Genomic DNA, 18,668 nt, shown 5'->3' with positions numbered 1-18,668 from the left:
CCCCTTTTAATAGTATTGACTTTTCTATAGGACTCAATGTGATCTTGGATCACTTAATAAAAAATGTAGAGTCTAGAAGCTTTGCCAATTCCATGTCTTTAGCATTTTGAAGGGATCCACATCCTCATGCCCTTGCCATGACACTAATGAACTTATCTAAAATATACTAAATAAAAGTGTTAGTCCAACAACATGTATGTTGACATGAATTAACAAAACCACCAAAGAAGTAAATGCACTTTCAATGCTGGGTTGCGCCCCCCATGTCGCCGGCCGCTATGCATCCACCGCGGGGCTTGGCGGCTTGCTGCTTCTTCACTGGCGAGTCAGGCGCGACGGCGACCGGGGTGGGACAAAACCGGGATGCTGGTATGAATGCGGACACCGGATGGGGAACGTGGCCGCGCCGGCGACGGCTGCAGCGAGGTGGGTCAGATCACTGACGGCGGCGGCAGAGGGGGCGGCGGGGTCATCGGCGTCGGCCATGGTGGCAGCATGCGACGGAGGGGCGATAGGCGGGCGGGAGGAAGCCAAATGATGGCAGTTGGCAGTTAACGCACGACCTCCGATTTTACATCTCTTGTAAGTGAAGATGCAAATTTGCAACTACATGTGTTGTATTTTCCATCTCTTGAAGATGAAGATATAATTTTTTTTTACATCTACATCATCTGTTGGAGAGGGGGTTTGGGGCCTATGTTTGCATCTACGTCATTTGTTGAAGATGTTGTTAGGTTGTCTCATGATTTCTGGCATGCCCTGCTAATTCATGCGTCAAGGCATTTCCTCTTCTTTTGATCGCTGAGATGTTGACAGATTTAAACAACCCTAGGGTCATCTTAATATCAGCAATAATTGGGTTTCGGTTTGTCTAGTGCAAGCAGAGAGATAACAGAAGCGCAATCAGTTGGCTATTCAAATATGTCATCATCATCATTTGATTTAGGGCCCCTTGAATTTCTAGTCTAGAAGAGTAATGAGGATTTGAATCCTAATAAATGTTTCCTACTAAGGGAAACAAGTGGGAAACTCAAATTCAACAGCAGTCACCTCTTTGTGTTCAAATTTTAGGTCAGCTATGGTTCCTAATGCAAGAGTGAGAAAGGAGATTTGGCCTCCATCAATAGGTGATTGTGTTAAGATAAATGTGGACGCTTCATTTGATCCAGATTATTTGAGGGGAACTACTGGGGCTATCATTTGAGATAAATGCGAAAAGTTTATTGTTGCGAGTAATGTATAGTTGGATTTTCTAGATGTTCTTTCTGCTAAAACTTTGGCTCTTAAGAATGGATTGCTCTTAGCAGAATCAATAGGTTGCAATAGAGTTGTTGTGAGCTCAGACAATCTAGAATTATAGAAGTTATGAAGAATGAAAGGCCACCTACGGTATTGCTGCAGCGATCTTGCATGATTGTTTTTCCATGGAACATGAATTTGTTAGGGTTAAATACGAGCATGCCATTAGGGAAACAAATTGTGTAGCTCATGAACTGGCCCAGTTGACAAAGTTCCAAGTCTGTAGGGTGTGGCTTGATGATCCTCCCTCCTCTATTGTACCTCTTATGATGAACGATGTAACATTATTTTCTAACGACGATCACTATAGTTTTCCCAATATTTCGGCGCACCAACACTTCATCGTGGCTCACGGCACAAACGTTGTCGGGAAGCCTATTGGACTAATCTCCGTCTACGGACCACAAGGAACTGATGACAAAATATCCTTCCTGCAAGATCGAAGATGCTACAGGGGGGCTTCCCGGCGGGCACACCGGTAGCCATGGTGGGTGACTTTAACTTGATTGCTCGGGCGGCCGACAAGAGCAACCAGCGAATCAATCGGCGCTGTCTCGCGGCTTTCCAAAACTTCATCAACGAGGTGCAGGCAAAAGATCTATACTTACATGGGCGGCGCTACACTTGGTGCAACGAACAGAGGAATGCAACTTTGGTAAAGCTCGACCGGGTGTTGATCAATGGGGAGTGGGAGGGATTGATGCCAAACTGCTTGCTACAAGCACTTCCCTCGGAGATGTCATACCATTTCCCACTACTGCTAAACTGTGATATTTCCTTCCGGCACTCCCGAGCTTTCCGATTTGAGAATCATTAAGTGAGGATGGAAGGGTTCCAGGAGACAGTTCAATCTGCATGGCAAGGATGTAACTCGGGACCGGACCCAATATGTCGGTTCATGGCCAAGGTTGGGCAAAGGCAAAGGCATTACGGAGGTGGCAGTATAGTTTTCACAATAACATCAAGCTCAAAACCGCGATCACCAGTGAGCTCATCGCGCGGATGGACAAAGCCATGGATACAAGGGCTCTCACCGAGGAATAAGGAAATTCATGGCAATGTTGAAGATGCAGAGGCTGGGCTTGGCTGCGCTCGACAGGGCCATATGGAGGCAAAAATCAAGGATTCAAGGAATCAAGGAGGGGGGCGCTGGCACGCATTTCTTCAGGTCCAAGGCCACGGCACGCCGACGAAAAAGCCACATCATCAGGCTCATGGTCGATGGGGTCGTGGTGATTGACCAAGATGCCAAAGTGGAGGCCATATACAACTTCTTCGAGCCAATTTCTGGGACAACTGACAGAAGCCATAACTGCCTGAACCTTGATGCCTTGGGGTAGAGTCCTCTCGATCTCAGTGATCTAGAGGAACAAATAACTGAAACGGAGGTATACTCAATCATCAAAAAATTAAGGGGAATTGTGCTCCGGGACCGGATGGATTCACCGGAACATTCTACAAGCAATGTTGGGCAACGATTAAAGATGACATTTTGGCCGCCCTACAAGCTGTGCATACCAACGACACCACTCACCTACACCGTCTCAACCAAGCCACCATAGTGCTTCCCAAGAATCCCGAGGCGCTACAACCCAAGGACTACAAGCCCATCAGCTTGATCTGTAGCTTCGCTAAATTGGTCACTAAAATCCTTGCGGCTTGGTTGCAGAGGAGGATGCTGGAGCTTGTTAGACCCTGCCAGAATGCTTTCATTAGGGGAAGGACCATTCACGACAGTTTCAGCTATGTCAGCGGCCTTGCAAGGGTGTTTCGTAGGGCAAAAACGCTTGCCCTCATGGTTAAGTTGGACATCCAGCGGGCTTTTGACACGGTGTCTTGGGAATTTCTTATCAAGTTGCTCGAGGCTCGAGGTGTGGGCCCGAGGGTGATAGACATGCTGGCAGCTCTGCTTCGCTCCTCCACCACCAATATCCTTGTTAATGGGGAGCTATCAGACAGCATCGGCCATAGAAGGGGCCTACGACAAGGGGACCCCCTATCACCCCTCCTGTTTGTCATCGTCATGGACTGCTTGGCGGCAATGTTCGACCAGGCTGTGCAACTAGGGATACTTGGCCCCATTGGACACCAAAATCTGCCCTTCAGAACATCGCTTTAAGCGGACGAAGCTGTGTTTTTCATCAATCCGAGAGCGTGTGAAATCTAGGCGGTTAGGAGCATCAATCCGAGACTGTGAGGGGGTGGATGTTGGGCCGATCCTTCAAGGCTTGGAATGTCCGGTCAAGCCTTTCCCCTCTCAATATTTGGGCATGCCCATCTCTGACTCAAAATTGAAAAAAGGGGGAACTACAACCGGTGTGTGATAAAATCCTAGGAAGGATAAAGGGGTGGAAACTGGCCCTGTTAAGTCTGGACGGGAGGTTGGACTTGGTTAAGAAGGTCTTGTCAGCAATGCCAATCGTCCAAATGATTGCAATTCATATAACAACCTGGCTCGAGAAGATGATCGACAAGGTCAGGAGAGGGTTTATTTGGGAAAGCAAGGAAGAGGCCACTAGTGGCAAATGCTTGGTAAACTGGAAAAGGGTCTGTCGCCCAACTGAATTTGGTGGCCTAGGGATCATAAATCTTGCGGCGCAGAGTATTGCGCTCCGTGCCAGGTGGCTTTGGCAAACATGGACTGATGGGAGTAAACTGTGGCTTGGTTTGGACATGCCTATCGACCCGAAGGTCAGGGCATTATTCAATGCATCGGTCGTCTTCCACCTTGGCAATGGAGAGCGAATTTCCTTCTGGAAGGAACCATGGCACAACGGTGTCAGCCTTCAGAACACCTACCCGGCATTGTTCGCGCACTGCACCAGGAAAAACTTAATAGCTGCGCAGGCGTTGTTGGATAGAAGGTGGATCAAGCACCTCAAGCCCAGGAGTTCACTGCACTTTGGGCGAAGGTAAATCACAAGGAGCTAGGCAATGGGCTGGACACCGTCTCTTGGAGATGGACAAACGATGGCATCTACCCAGCACAATCCGCATACTCTATACAATTTGAGGGCTTCTCTAGAGTGGGTTTTCAGACTTTCGTTTGGAAATCAGACGCTCCCGGCAAATGCAAAATCTTTGGGTGGCTAGCTCTGCTTGGAAGGTGCAAGACGACCGATGTGCTGGCCAGAAAGGGGTGACCGCATGGTCCGACATGCGTGCTTTGCGCAGGGCAACTGATAAGTACATTTCCTATTCATATTTTGGCACACAAACACACCATTTATTGTGATCTGACGATCCATTTTTGCTGTGAACTATGATATATTTGAATGAAAATCATATAAAAGATCATTTACTCGTCATTTGATTATTTTGCAGAAAAGTGCGCAAAGGCACTATAAACTTCAAGATTCGGCCGATTGCCAAACGCGATGAGACTTGGGGCTGGAACGAGAGAACGAGGGACCCGGGCGAGAAGAAAAGAAGTATCCAGGGGCAAGCTAATGTTGGAGGATCATCTTGTGAAGAAAGAAAGGAAGCAGGAGGGCCAAAGTGAAAAAATGGCAGACCACAGTAGGAGGTCAAAAATCCCTAGACGCCCTGATTCCCAATTAGGCCTAGCATCTCCATCTCCTCTCTCCCCCGCTTCCTTCTCCACCTCCGGCCGCCGCCGCGGCCAGGCAAGCGTGGCGGCGCGCCAACCAGCCACTGCGCCACCCAATCATCCATCCACTCCCTCTCCACGCACCACCAGTATCGCCCCATCTCCACTATGCCGCCAGCCACCACCATCTCGAGCTCCGCCGCCGCGCCTACATCGACCTCCCTGCTGCTTGTCTTGCGCCCCTGGTGCTGCTCCTCCTTCCCTCGTCTCTGAATCTCCTTACTGCTGCTCCTATTCCCTTTTGCTCCTTCTCCTTGCGCCTCCCTGTTGATCCCCACGCCCCTGCTGCCTTCCTTCTTCTTCTTCCCCTTGCTGTTGTTGCCTTTCTTCTTCCTCACCTCCATGCTACTGCTGCTCCTACTGCCCTTCTTCTCCCACGGCGTACTCTGAACCCCATTCTGCTGCTGCTTTCCTCAGCGCCTCCATACTGCTGCTACTACTCCTTTCCACCCGCTGCTGCTCCCTCTCTCCACATCTCTGTTGTTCCCTTTCCCTTCCTGCCGCTGCTCCTCCTCTTCCTCTGCTTCTTTGCTTCTTTTCTGAACCATAATCTGCTGCTGTTCTCTCTCTCTCTCAAATTCCTGTAACCTTGAGTAGTGTAATGTTCAGGGTAGTGTAATGTTCAGACTTTGTAATATTCAGAATTGAGATGTGTATGGCAAATGCTTTGTAATGTTCAGATTTGAGTAGTGCTTGAAACTTGTTTAGTTTCAGACTTGTGCTTGATTAGTAGTACTTATTTTGTTTATGTGAGAGTATTAGAACTGTGCCCTGTAACACCATATTCGTAGTTGTGTGTGTGTGTGTTCACCTACTTGTTCCATTCTATAAGAATTTTAGTTGTGAGATTATTAGATTTGTTCACTCAAGAAACATGATTGTTCTTACTTAGATTTGTTTCATTTCACATGTGTACTGCGATGGTTGAATGTTCATTTTAGATAACTAGTCTGTTTATTATCTATGTATCTGTGACATACATGTTGGTGATATGTACACATGCTTGCTAGTTATATTGTCGTTGATGTCCGTATGTGTTAGTGTTTCAATTTCTCATGCATAAAGATAACAGCAAAAAGATACTGAGTCAAATCTGAATCTACCCTTGCTGTTTTGCATTTTCTTTGTTGTCATCCTTGCTAGTTTAGGTTTTATTTTCTTGCATTCATCATATGAACCGCGTTACCTAGCTTTATCCGAGCACGATCATTGACTTGCCTAGTCCTTGAGGAGAACACGACACTCGTAGTTTGGGCGTAAAAACCTCACTGCACTTACAAACGATCAGCAACCCAAGGACGTGGGTCACTTGTTGGCTGTTTGTCCTTATACTGTCTACGTATGGAAGTCAACGCTGCAACATTGGGGGCTCCCGGCCACTTTGGCGCCATCGCAGGTGTTACGCAAAGGGTTTTGGGTATTGTGGGCTTCAACACGCCTAGGGGTCGGCCACTACAATATATATATAAAGGGAAAACCTCGTTGAGTACAAGTACAATTGTATACAAGTTACAATACGTATTTACATATAACTACAAGTCTAACACCCTCCCTCAATCTTAACCGTGATCTGAAGAATTCAGAAGATTAAGATTGCGACGACAACCCTCAAACTGAGGCAGTGGCAACGGCTTCGTGAAGATATCAGCAAGTTGATCTTTCGAAGGGATGAACTTGATCTGAAGTAACATATGTGAAACTTGTTCTTTGACAAAATGATAGTCAACTTCGATGTGTTTCGTTCGGGCATGAAATACCGGATTTGAAGAAAGGTACGTAGCACCGATGTTGTCACACCAAAGAACAGGTGGACGATTCTGAGAGACTCTCAACTCTCGAAGCAAGGACTGAACCCAAATAACTTCAGCGGTGGCATTGGCAACTGCTTTGTATTCAGCTTCAGTACTACTACGAGACATTGTATCTTGTTTACGAGCACTCCAGGCGATCAAATTAGGACCATAGAACACTGCATATCCCCCCGTAGATCACCTGTCATCTGGGCTACCAACCCAATCTGCATCAGAAAATGTCGAGAGGCTACCGGAAGGAGCAGACCAAAGATGCAGTCCCAGAGCAGCAGTCAAGCGAACGTAACGCAGAATGTGTTTCACAGCAGTCCAATGAGTATCCCGAGAAGCATGAATAAACAGGCGAACGCTATTAACCGCATAGGATATATTAGGACGAGTAATCGTCAAATACTGTAAGGCACCAACAATACTGCGGTACATTGTAGCCTCATCCGAAGGAAGAAGAGTACCATCAAGTGCAGAGAGTCAATCAGAAGCTGTCATGGGAGTAGTAGCAAGCTTACACTGAAGCATACCAGCACGACGAAGCAAATCCAGAGAGTACTTCTGCTGAGTGAGGTCAGACCGACATCAGAATGAGAGACCTCCAAGCCAAGGAAATAATGATGCCGGCCAAGATCTGTAATAGCAAAATCACCACTCAAAGCAGAACAAGACGATACGCAGCAAAGGCCAATGAGCTGATCAAGATGATGTCATCGACATACACCAACAGGTACATAGTGACCATAGGGCGCTGTAGCATGAACAAGGACGTATCAGCTGTCGAAGGAACAAATCCATGTGCACGGAGAGCAGAACTGAGTCGCGCATGCCAGGCACGAGGCGCCTGTTTAAGACCATAAAGAGCCTTGACCAAGCGACACAAATGCTGCGGACGAGCAGGATCAACAAAGCCAGGAGGCTGACGCATATAGACCTCTTCATCAAGAACACCATGAAGAAAGGCATTCTAAACATCGAGCTGTCTAAGAGGCCATCCACGAGTAACTACAAGAGACAAGAGCAGATGAATAGTCGTAGGCTTGATCACGGGACTGAAGGTATCATCATAATCAAGACCTTGACGTTGTTTGAACCCACGAGCAACAAGCCGAGCCTTATACCGTTCAATAGAGCCATCAGAATGTCGCTTAACTTTGAATACCCACTTAGAATCAATAATATTGGCACCACTCTTCGGAGGAACAAGATGCCACGTACCATTTTTCAGCAATGTCTGATACTCTTGTTCCATCGCAGAACGCTAGTGAGGGACACCGATAGCTGCCTGATAATGGCGGGGTTCAGCAGAAGGATCAGTTGCAGAATGAGCTATAGAGGCCGCGAGCCATGCAACCGTGCCATCGATGCGTTTGCGCGGACAAACAATGCCACTCTTGCTGCGAGTGTGTGGACGCTGAACAGTAGGAGCAGTTGGTGTGATCGAAGTCGCAGGAACCAGCGATGGAGAGGCCCGCGTCTCCTGAGGAGAAGATATGGCGGGTGGTGGTAGCAGCAGAGGACGGCCAGCAGAAGATGACCGCGACGAGGGCGGGCTGCCAGGAGGCGGCCCAGTAGGCGCGGGCGTCGGTGACCGCAATGAGGGCGGGTTGCTAGGAGGCGGCCCAGTAGACGTGGGCGTCGCCGGACCGGTTGACGCAGGCGAGTCCGGCCCAGTCACGGGCAAGTCCAGGCCAGGGGACGCGGGGAGGTCCAGCGCCAGCGGAGCCGGGTCCGAGCGCGTAGCGTGCGCGGGCGCAGACGACCCTGCATGGCCCATGCAGGGAGGAGGTGGCGCGGGATCGACTTGATCCATCGAGAGCGGACCCGCCGCTACCGGAGCCAGATCCGAGTGCATAGAGGGCACGGGCAAAGGAGACCCTGCATGCCCCATGCAGGGAGGCGCAGCGGCAGGATCGACGTGATCCGTCGGAGCAGTGGAGGAGTCCTCCAGGAGAACAAGCCGAGCACCTCTACTAATTCCTGCACCATGGTTAGACAACAAAAGAGGCGAGTGTGCAGCATCTACAAATTGACCAGGCAATAAAGGAGATGAGTGCACTGGTTCAGTAGCTGTGGTGACAAGAGTTGGAAGATTAGAAAAAGGAAAAACATGCTCATCAAAGATAACATCACGCGAGATATACACACGATTTGTTGGAACGTGAAGGCACTTATAACCTTTGTGCAACGGACTGTACCCAAGGAAGACACATTTTTTAGAACGGAACTCAAGCTTGCGACTATTGTACACGCACAACCGAAGACTTTAAGAAAAGTGTAATCAGGAGTCTCATGAAGCAAGAGTTCAAGCGGAGTTTTCATGCCAAGAAGCCGCGACGGAAGTCTATTTATAAGAAAACAGGCGGTAGTAAAGGCATCACTCCAAAAACGAAAAGGAACAGAGGCATGAGCTAGTAAGGTCAAACCGGTCTCAACAAGATGACGATGCTTACGTTCACCTGAACCGTTCTGCTGATGTGTATGAGGACAAGACACACGATGCGAAATCTCAAGTTTCTCGAAGAAGGTATTTAGATTGCGGTACTCACCCCCCCCCCCATCCGACAGTACATGAATAATTTTGTGTTGTAGGAGACGCTCAACATGTGTTTGGAATTTAAGAAAAACATCAAACACATCAGACTTGTGTTTAAGAAGATAAATCCAAGTAAAGCGACTATAAGCATCAATAAAGCTGACATAGTACTCATGACCACTAACAGACATCTGAGCAGGACCCCAAACATCTGAAAACACAAGCTCAAAAGGAGTTCTGACTACATGACTAGAAAAAGAAAAAGGTAACTGATGAATCTTTCCCTGCTGACAAGCATCACAAACTGAAACATCTTTATTACTAGACACAGACGGTAGCTCATGATGATGAAGAATATGGCGAACAATGGGTGTGGCGGGATGGACAAGATGAGAGTGCCATTGTGAGGGGGACACTCGAACAACACTGAAGACTTGAGGGACGGCTGGAGAGACAGATCGCGGCACATCAAGAGCGTATAGTCCATGGCGCAGGCGCCCTCTAAGAAGTACGTGTAGTTATAATCCACCGTGTAGCATAATGAATAGCATCCACCGTGTAGTTATAAGGGTATTGTTCGACTGAGAATCAGAAAATCTAGAATGATAAGCATAATCAACTTTGTAGATAAGCACCAATAATTCCGAGGAACCCAAAACTTCCAATACCTGAACAATCCAAACAGCAGCAAAATAGCAAATGACCATTAGTTCAGCAAATGTCAAGTACTGAAAGGCCTAATTTTGTTGAAATTTCTGCCATGATTAAATAAAACTTCTAATTAGAATATTTAGCAAAAGTTGGAATTGTCCAGGAACAGTAAAGTATGTATGACATCTAATAAATGTAAGGTTTCAGCAGATATGTTTTTTAATAACAATTCAGGGTTATGATTCATCAAATGGAAGGGAGACACAACAAGTTGTAAAACAGTATCCTAATTTGGAACTTGAATGTGGAACAGGAGAAACCAAGGAAGGAATCGTCCTACCATAGATTCATCATGGACTGCCTCTTGCTGCCACCGCTGGATCATTTGACCCGATACCGTCTCCTACTTTCTTCATCCTAGCATCCTAGCTACTCCCGATGTGGGGCGGAGAGCCGGGGAAGGAGGAGGGAGGCGAAAGAGAGAGGAGGAGACGGCGGAGGGGATTTTTTCACGGCTGGGGAGACGAAGGAGGAGGGAGATGGGATGAGACTTGCACGACCCCTCTCTCCGTGTCAGAAGAAACACAACCTTCACAGTCTCACTCCAACCTAAACAAGGGACATACGTGTAGGACCAGCAGAAAACAAGCCCCACCTACCATAGGCTATGCAGCACGAGCGAACATCCACACCAGCTGCAGGACGCATGTCCCACGCGCGGCGCGCGCGACGCGGTTGGGCAAACCCTCGCACGATCAACACAGTGTCAGCGCAGCCCCTTTCTCACGCAGACAAAAAGGTAGTCAACCCACAGATGTGTGGGGCCAGAAATGAGTAAGTACCACCCAATAATAAGAGAAATTGACATGCATCGGCATCCTCACAGCAGAAACAAACAGCCCAACGCCCGGCGCCAAACACGCGACGTGCACGCCGCGCGCAAGGACAGGCTTCTCCTGCACTTCCAAACGGCTCACCCAGCTAGTAGACAAAAAGCATGAGCCCACCAGTCATTCACCCCGGAAAAACAACAGCGAGGTCAAAACGCACAATGTAGATTAAACGTCTGAGATAGTCAGAGAAATAGACATCCATCGGCATCCTCACAGCAGAAACAAAACAGCCCAACGCCCGGCGCCAAATGCGCGACGTGCACGCCGCGCGCAAGGACAGGCTTCTCCCGCACTTCCAAACGGCTCACCCAGCCCGTAGACAAAAAGCACGAGCCCACCAGTCATTCGCCCCGGAAAAACAACAGCGAGGTCAAAACGCACAATGTAGATTAAACGTCTGAGATCAGCTCAAAGACCAGATTGACCAACATCCAATGGCCACAAATGAATGAAATCGAGGGAGCATCCTAGAGCCAAATTGGCTAGGGTCCTTATATGTTAGAATGTCTTCTACCCTCCAATGTCAATGAAAAGCAGCTCTGACGGCATTTTCGTCAAAAAATAAATAAGGAGGAGGTTATTTGAGGTAAAAGAAAGTACTTGACCTTGCAAAAAAAAGTACTTGCGCCGCCTGCAAGCAGTGCTGGTCGGAATCGGATTGGAACATCGTTTGACTTGCTACCCCCGGGAACGCAAGCGTCAATCAAACGAAACAAAACGCGTTGGCACAGCCACCGTAACTCCTCCCGGGATCCGTTTGGAAGACGGGAACCGAGCAGCCGGCGATCCAAGCCGCCTCGATGTATATATATATGTACGATGTAGTATTTGCCGCTCGTCCATCTCGTCGCCACCACCCCACTCCTCCTAGATCAGACGCGCTCTCCCCTGTCCCATCATCTCTGTTCAGTGCGCCGATCGATACGATGGCGTTCACCTGCAAGCGGCCCGCCGCGTCCCTCGACGGCCACGCCGGCCAGCCGGGCGCGATGTGCCAGAAGAGGAGGCGCGTCGACGTCGTGATACGAACCTAGATACAAATTACTCAATGGATCATGGATACAAGGAATTCAGTCACAGATAATTTGTTTCTATCAGCAAGAAAAGGGATCTGGGAATCTAGAGCCGGGAGGTGGGAGAGGGAAAACGCCCAACGGCGGCCAGCTCGGGTTCCAGTTCTTCGATGCCCCTTCCCTGAAGCGATGTGTTCCTCTATATATCAGGTCATGCCTCCTCGGGTTGGGCTTTGCAGTCTGTTTGGGCCTCGTGGGCCGGCCTTGAGCCTCTTTGGTTGTGGTTGATGAAGTAGTTCCCGTGACATTCCTCCCTCCTTGAAACTCGGCTTGACCCCAAGCCGACACCGAAGAATTTATGCCCGGGTCCCATGGAACTGCCAGAGGGGTGGTGATATCCTTTACGGTAGTATCCATGTTCGAGGTAGACTTGATCAATGTCAAAGACGCTAGCGTCGTCGAGGTAGAAGTCATTGTTGGCACGGACTTGGTTGATGTTGAAGTAGTTCCCGTGGCTGATGTAGACTTGATCGAGGAAGATGTCCATAAGCATAAGACTCCTCCATCCTTCAAATTTTGCTTGCCGATCAGGGAGATACACCTGAGAGCACTTGGTTGACCCATCACATGCCAACCATTCGGTCTTGTAAAGACTGCACACTAGGAGTTGTATGCAACAATAGTACGCACAGAACCAAGCACCCAAGCAATCTTCCAAACCATCAAGGGACTGTACTCAAACCTCAAATGTACCGAGAAGTCGATATAGAACTCCGCGGCATGAGCCTGTGAGAGTTTCCAGCTCACCAGTTCAGTAGGAGAGCATTCGAGCATTATTTTTGGAGAAGTGTTTGCAAGAACAAGGCATCCATAGGAGCTCTTCAACATCAGCTGGTCCACACTTCGCATTGGATGTTTCTGGGAGCTAAGTTCAGTGCAAGGTAACACGTTAATCCAAACCGTTGAGACATCTGGCCATGTTAACAGAAATCCGAGATTCAGACAACCAAGCCTACTATGATAGTCCAAAATAATTTTGCTGTGGGGGTACACTCCTTGCCTGTCAGAGCACTCAACCTCAATAGCAATAGTGTTGGGATTGCCACATGAGCAATTGCAGAATAAGGAGTACACTCCTTGATTCTCACCAACTGCCCCTTGTATGTGTGCCCGCTTGCATGTACTTGCAGGACATGACAATCGCTGCTTGACCATTTGATGAATGGGGTTATTCCTATGTGAGGTTCGCTCTGCTGCGCTGATGCTCACAAATAAGGGATGCAGTCCAATTTTCGTCATATAAGAATTAACCTCAGTGTACTGCTCCACCATATAGGAAATCCTGCTGTTAAACTCCAACTTTCCGCTCTTGCATAATGTAAGTTCAGGTGCACTAGAGAAGTTGTGACTTGGACAGACTAGATATTCCTCCAAACATAGGTGATTGACGGGAGTACCTACCATTGAGGGCTTGGTGATGTTGGATATAGCAATAGCCTTGCCCTGGACAGTGCAATGTAGAATACTCGACAAGGCCTCCAGACATTTAATCTCATCAGAACCGAATGACCGAGTTGTGACAATCTCTGCACATGGATAATGTATGTTCTTCACTAGTAAGGGATAACCTGATGTAGTGACACCAATTCCATCGATTAACCGGGGTACTCTACCTTTACTATTCAGCTGATTGTCAACTACTGTAAGTTCTCCATAAGAATTATGGGTGTAGAGCCACTCGACAGCAATTGCGCCCATGAACCTGTGATAAGGGCTCGCAAGGCATGCTTCAATGATATGTTGCCCAGACCAGAAAGAATCTTCTAAAATTGTATCGGCCATCGGCAAACCTTGAATATCTGACCGCCAATATTCTGCAATCCTCCATAGCTCCTGATCCACCAAAGGCAGTTGTACAGAAAAATATTCCTTGTCTTTATGAGCTCCCTGAGAGGTCCAATTGAATAAAATGCTCCCATTTCTGACTTGCGTGTATACCGGGCTACCATCAGGGGATACTAGTTTGTGTAACCATATCGTGTGAGTGACTATAACTGAGATTAACACACCACAGCATTCAGCCATATGAAGGGCAACAACGAGAGATTGAATGCTCACTGCCTTGTTGCAACACACAATTGCATGCAGATTTGGTGAGAATGTCACAGCCGATAAGAACCACCCTCCAGAGGGCCAAGTGTTGAGCTTCACCATAACATTCTGCAACTTTCCAACCTGAAGAAACAAGTAACAACTGGACCAGGGGAAATTTACTTGAGCATTCTTACTGGGATGAATCTGTAGGCCGCTACTTATGAACTCAGCCTTCACAATAGTCATCAAGGCGGCTATCTCAAGTTCCAGCCAACCCATGTGACTCGTCATTGGATTTTTTTGAACACCAGGACCCCATGGTGATGTGACACACAGAACTTTTGGAGAAACATGTGGCACACTAAAATTTTCATCAAAGGAGAAGCAGTCCCAAAGAAGCCAATGCATCTGTTCTATTAATGCCACCATGAAACCCACCATTTTCTCTTCCTGTAAGGCCTCATTCTTGAAATTTGTTTGAAGTGATGGAGTCCACGGCTGCAGCAACTTATGTTGCAAATATTGCCAGGAGGAAATTGACCGTGGCTCTATAGGACAACCCAATACTAGCTCATCTCCAGTAAGAAATCAAACTGAGTGTTGTCTGGGCATACCAGCTGAAGAAATCTTTGTGAGGCTCCTAAATTCATCCAGTTGCAACACGGTACATACATAGCTGCACACAATGAATGGCCATGGCACCTGCCGGAGCACCTTTGATGACAAGGTAGCAACGATTTTTTCTAAGAATCCTTCCTGAGAGTACCACTTGAAGAGGGTCGTGCTCCCAGGACTTGAAAACCGTCTGTCATTTTTTCCTCCAATTTGCCTGAGTGGCACAAAGACATTAGTCTTTGAATTTCTTCGAGAGCCGAAGAGTGGCTTCCATTTGTACTCTGCTTCATTACTGTCAGCGCTCTCACCATGTGCAGCTTGGTCACCGATGAAGGAAGGCCATGGCCTTGGTCGTATCCCTTGTCTCGGTTGCATGGTACTCGGGATCACATATGCGATGGACATGTACATGAACAACTCTTTGTGGTTGATGAGGCACGTTGTCGAACACCTTGAGGACGACTTGGTGTCCAGCACAAGGAGAACAGACAACCAGCACAGCTGAGCTGCCCATAGCCCCGAAGACTCGGTGAAGGATGCAGACACACTACACGGAGTCAGGGGCAGCATTCCTAGGCCACTTCCGCCGTGGCTACTGTCGAGGGTTCCGTCGCTTGCCGCAGGTGCAGCAAGCAAGGGGAGGACGACGACCGTGGCCGTGAGCGACGTAGGTGTTGCGGCTGGGGTAAACACAGAAGCCGATGTGGCACCCTTCTGGCTTGGGTATTCTGTCGAACACATGGCATGCAACAAGGTGGATGAGCTGCTGGTAGCAGAAAGGACGACCTCAGCGGCCTCCTCGACGACGATGGTTGGTGGTGAGACAACATGAGGCACAGCCTCGTCGACGCCAACGTCGAGGCTGGCGTCGGGGATAGTCACCGCAGGTGCAAGACCGGCAATGACGTTGTCGTGGTCGACCGCAATCTCCTCAGTCGTTGGCTCTTGCACGGGAGACTTGATGATTTCAGAATCTGTGCCGACCAACTCCATCAACTCGTGCACAGCGTCCCGGATCCGATCGAATTGAGTAAATAGCATAAAACTACTACTTTACAGGCTAGGGTTCCAAAAAATACCGATTTTTTATTTTTCTCAGATAACTACCAAATGGGTGGTCGGCTGTTTCAAAAAACCCAAATCGCCGAGTGCTTATCAATTGATCACGATTATGACAGGTCAGGCCCACACCTAAACGAAGCGTTAGTTTGGCTGCTAGTTTGACCATTAACTGACATGTAAGGCCCACATGTCAGTGTCTCTTCTTATCTTCCTCTTCTCCTCTCTGCCTCCCTTCTCCTCCACTCTCCCTGCTCGTCAGGAACAGCACAGAACCGCCATGGCCGCCGACCACATTCCATGCCGCCGTTCTGTGCCACGTCCGGCCACCGCCCTATGCCACTCCGAGCCCCCCTACGATGCCGTTGATGGTAGGAGCTCGCTGGAGCTCCTGGTGGCAAGGTGGAGACGAGGAGGCATACCAGAGGCCGGCGACCCTGCCGCGCACGCCGTCTGGAGGCTCCGCCGCGCGCCATGGGGCTCCGGCACAGTCGCCGCACTGACGCACGCCATCGGGAGGTGCTGAGGGGCCGCCACGAGCCGCGCCGGGGCAAGGCGGGCACGGGACGCCGCGAGCCGCGCCGGGGCAAGGCGGGCACGGGCCACCGCGAGCCGCGCCCAGGAGCGCCGGGAGCCGCACGCCATGGCCGGGAGGGCGAGCTTGAGCACGGGAGGGCCCGATTGCTTTTTTTAAGTCTGCAGGGACCCGATTGCTTTTTTTCAATTTTTACAGGGACCTGATTGCTTTATTGAATTTTTTATTAAATTATGACAAAGAGACACTGACATATGGGCCTCACATGTCAGTATGTCAGTCAATGGTCAAACTAACGGTCAAAATAACGCTTCGTTTAGGCGTGGGCCTGACCTGTCATAATCATGATCAATTGATAAGCAATCAGCGATTTGGGTTTTTTGAAACAGCCGACATCCCATTTGGTAGTTATGTGAGAAAATTTAAAAATCGGTAGTTTTTTGGAACCCTAACCTGTAAAGTAGTAGTTTTATGCTATTTACTCGATCGAATTGCTCAGCTAGGCTGCTCATGGTGACGATGGTGGGGAAATTTTGTAGGTGGGAGGTGGTAGACTGGCTCTGAATATCAAATGATACGAACCTAGATACAAATTACTCAATGGATCATGGATACAAGGAATTCAGTCACAGATACAAGTTTCTATCAGCAAGAAAGGGGATCTGGGAATCTAGAGCCGGGAGGTGGGAGAGGGAAAACGCCCAACGGCGGCCAGTTCGGGTTCCAGTTCTTCGATGCCCCTTCCATGAAGCGATGTGTTTCTCTATATATGAGGTCATGCCTCCTTGGGTTGGGCTTTGCAGTCTGTTTGGACCTCGTGGGCCGGCCTTGAGCCTCTTTGGTTGTGGTTGATGAAGTAGTTCCCGTGACACGTCGGGACCACCTATGACTACGACCAGGAGTCGCGCCTCGGTGCAGGCAAGTTCGGCGCCGTCGTCAAGGCGCGGTGCCGCGCCACCGGCCAGCTCGTCGCCATCAAGTCCCTCCACGACCCCGTCGACCCCCACGAGGTGCTTGGGGAGGCCCGCTTCCTCGAGGCCTGCGGCGGCCAACCGCACATCGTCGGCTTCCGCGGCGTCACGCTCGACTACGTGACCGACGAGCTCTGCCTCGTCATGGACTACGTCGAGGGCAAGAGCCTCAAAGTTCTCCTGAGCGAGAGGGGCGGCGGGCTCCCGGAGGCCACGGTGTGCACCTTCATGTGGCAGCTCCTCACGGCCGCCAAGAAGATGCACCGGTGTCACATCGTCCACCGCGACATCAATCCTGCCAACATCCTCGTCGGAGGGGACGAAGCCGGAGGATTCGTCAAGATCTGCGATTTTGGCGTCGCCATGTCCATGTCGGAGGCGCCGCCGTACGAGGAGGAGGTTGGCATGGGCGAGTACCGGGCGCCCGAGATGCTCCTTGGAAAAGAGGACTACGACGCGCTCGTCGACACATGGTCTCTTGGGTGCGTCATGGCGGAGATGCTCTCGGGCAAGAGGATTTTCCGGGCCGCCGAATTCATATCTCTGTTCCAAAGGATCTACGAAGTGGTGGGCGTGCCGGACGACACGACGTGGCCGGGGTTCACGTCGCTGCCGCACGCCGCCCCGCCGCCGCTGGTGCCGGGGCAGAAGAGCACGCTGCGAGATCTGTTCCCGGAGGAGACACTGTCCACGGAGGGATTCAAGGTCCTCAACGGTCTTCTTACATGCAACCCCGACAAGCGGCTGAAGGCGGCCACCGCGCTGAAGCTCCCGTGGTTCGCCACCGCTGCTGCAAACGCCCACCCTTCTGCTCCTACTGCTGCTGCAAAGATCGACACGATGGCAGTGTCCATAAAGGAGGAAGTGGTGGAGTTCGCTCCGTTGATGCCTCCCAGAAGAGAGTCACGGCCAAGAAGATGTTGATCAGGAAGAAGGCGCCGCTGATCGCTCCACTGGCCACATGAAGGCGCTGCTGATCGCTCCACAGGAAGATCTTGTTCTTCTGCCTCGATGCTTGGAACTTTTTGGATGCAAAATATGTAAATGCTTGGATGACAATTTGGTGCACCTAGAGCAGAATAAATTGTCTCTGTTCAAGCTTGTAGCATCTGTAGTTCTGTACACATGCAGGCTTGCTGCGGTGCAGGGTTTTTTTTTTGTGCTATAACATGTAGTGTTCAATGCAAAGTGTTGAATGAAATTGGCGACAACCTGCTGAATGTGAATTGGAAGTTCTTGAAATGAGGATTGTGTAGGCAAAAAATGTTACTGACCAATGAGAAACCTCTGTCAAATTAGACCGGTTCTCTCATATCGTATTTATTTTTTACACATTCGGTCAGTTTCTTGCGAAAACTTACCAATCTGGTTGTGTAGGTAAACATACGCATGAGTGTTGACAGGAAATATGTTTTGGGTCTGTATGTCTAATCCACCAACTTACCAATGTCCACACACTACTAAACCACCAAGATCAATTCGGATTCAAACAATTTTGCTGGAACTTCGATGAGCACCTAAGAGCATCTCCAATAGATGATGTTTTTGGTGCTCCAAACCGGTGATGGTCCAAATTTGGAGTATCAAAAAGTG

General features: G+C 49.3%; 1 long non-coding RNA gene and 1 pseudogene across 1 annotated transcript; one reads left to right on the top strand and one right to left on the bottom strand.

The window, feature by feature from the left end:
• Positions 1–9,317: 9,317 nt before the first annotated feature.
• Positions 9,318–10,658, bottom strand: LOC125532192 (uncharacterized). Its single transcript, XR_015618576.1, has 2 exons — positions 10,236–10,658; positions 9,318–9,912 (listed from the first exon to the last, which is right to left on the bottom strand). It is a non-coding gene; the product is annotated as an uncharacterized LOC125532192 (long non-coding RNA).
• Positions 10,659–16,973: 6,315 nt separating this feature from the next.
• Positions 16,974–18,248, top strand: LOC125546775 (putative cyclin-dependent kinase F-2; annotated as a pseudogene).
• The last annotated feature ends 420 nt before the right edge of the window (positions 18,249–18,668 follow it).

The sequence above is a fragment of the Triticum urartu genome, chromosome 3A (genome assembly GCF_056163025.1).
Source record: "Triticum urartu cultivar PI428250 chromosome 3A, HENAU_Tu73, whole genome shotgun sequence".
Taxonomy (NCBI): Eukaryota; Viridiplantae; Streptophyta; class Magnoliopsida; order Poales; family Poaceae; genus Triticum; species Triticum urartu.
This window is presented reverse-complemented; position numbering and strand designations above follow the sequence as displayed.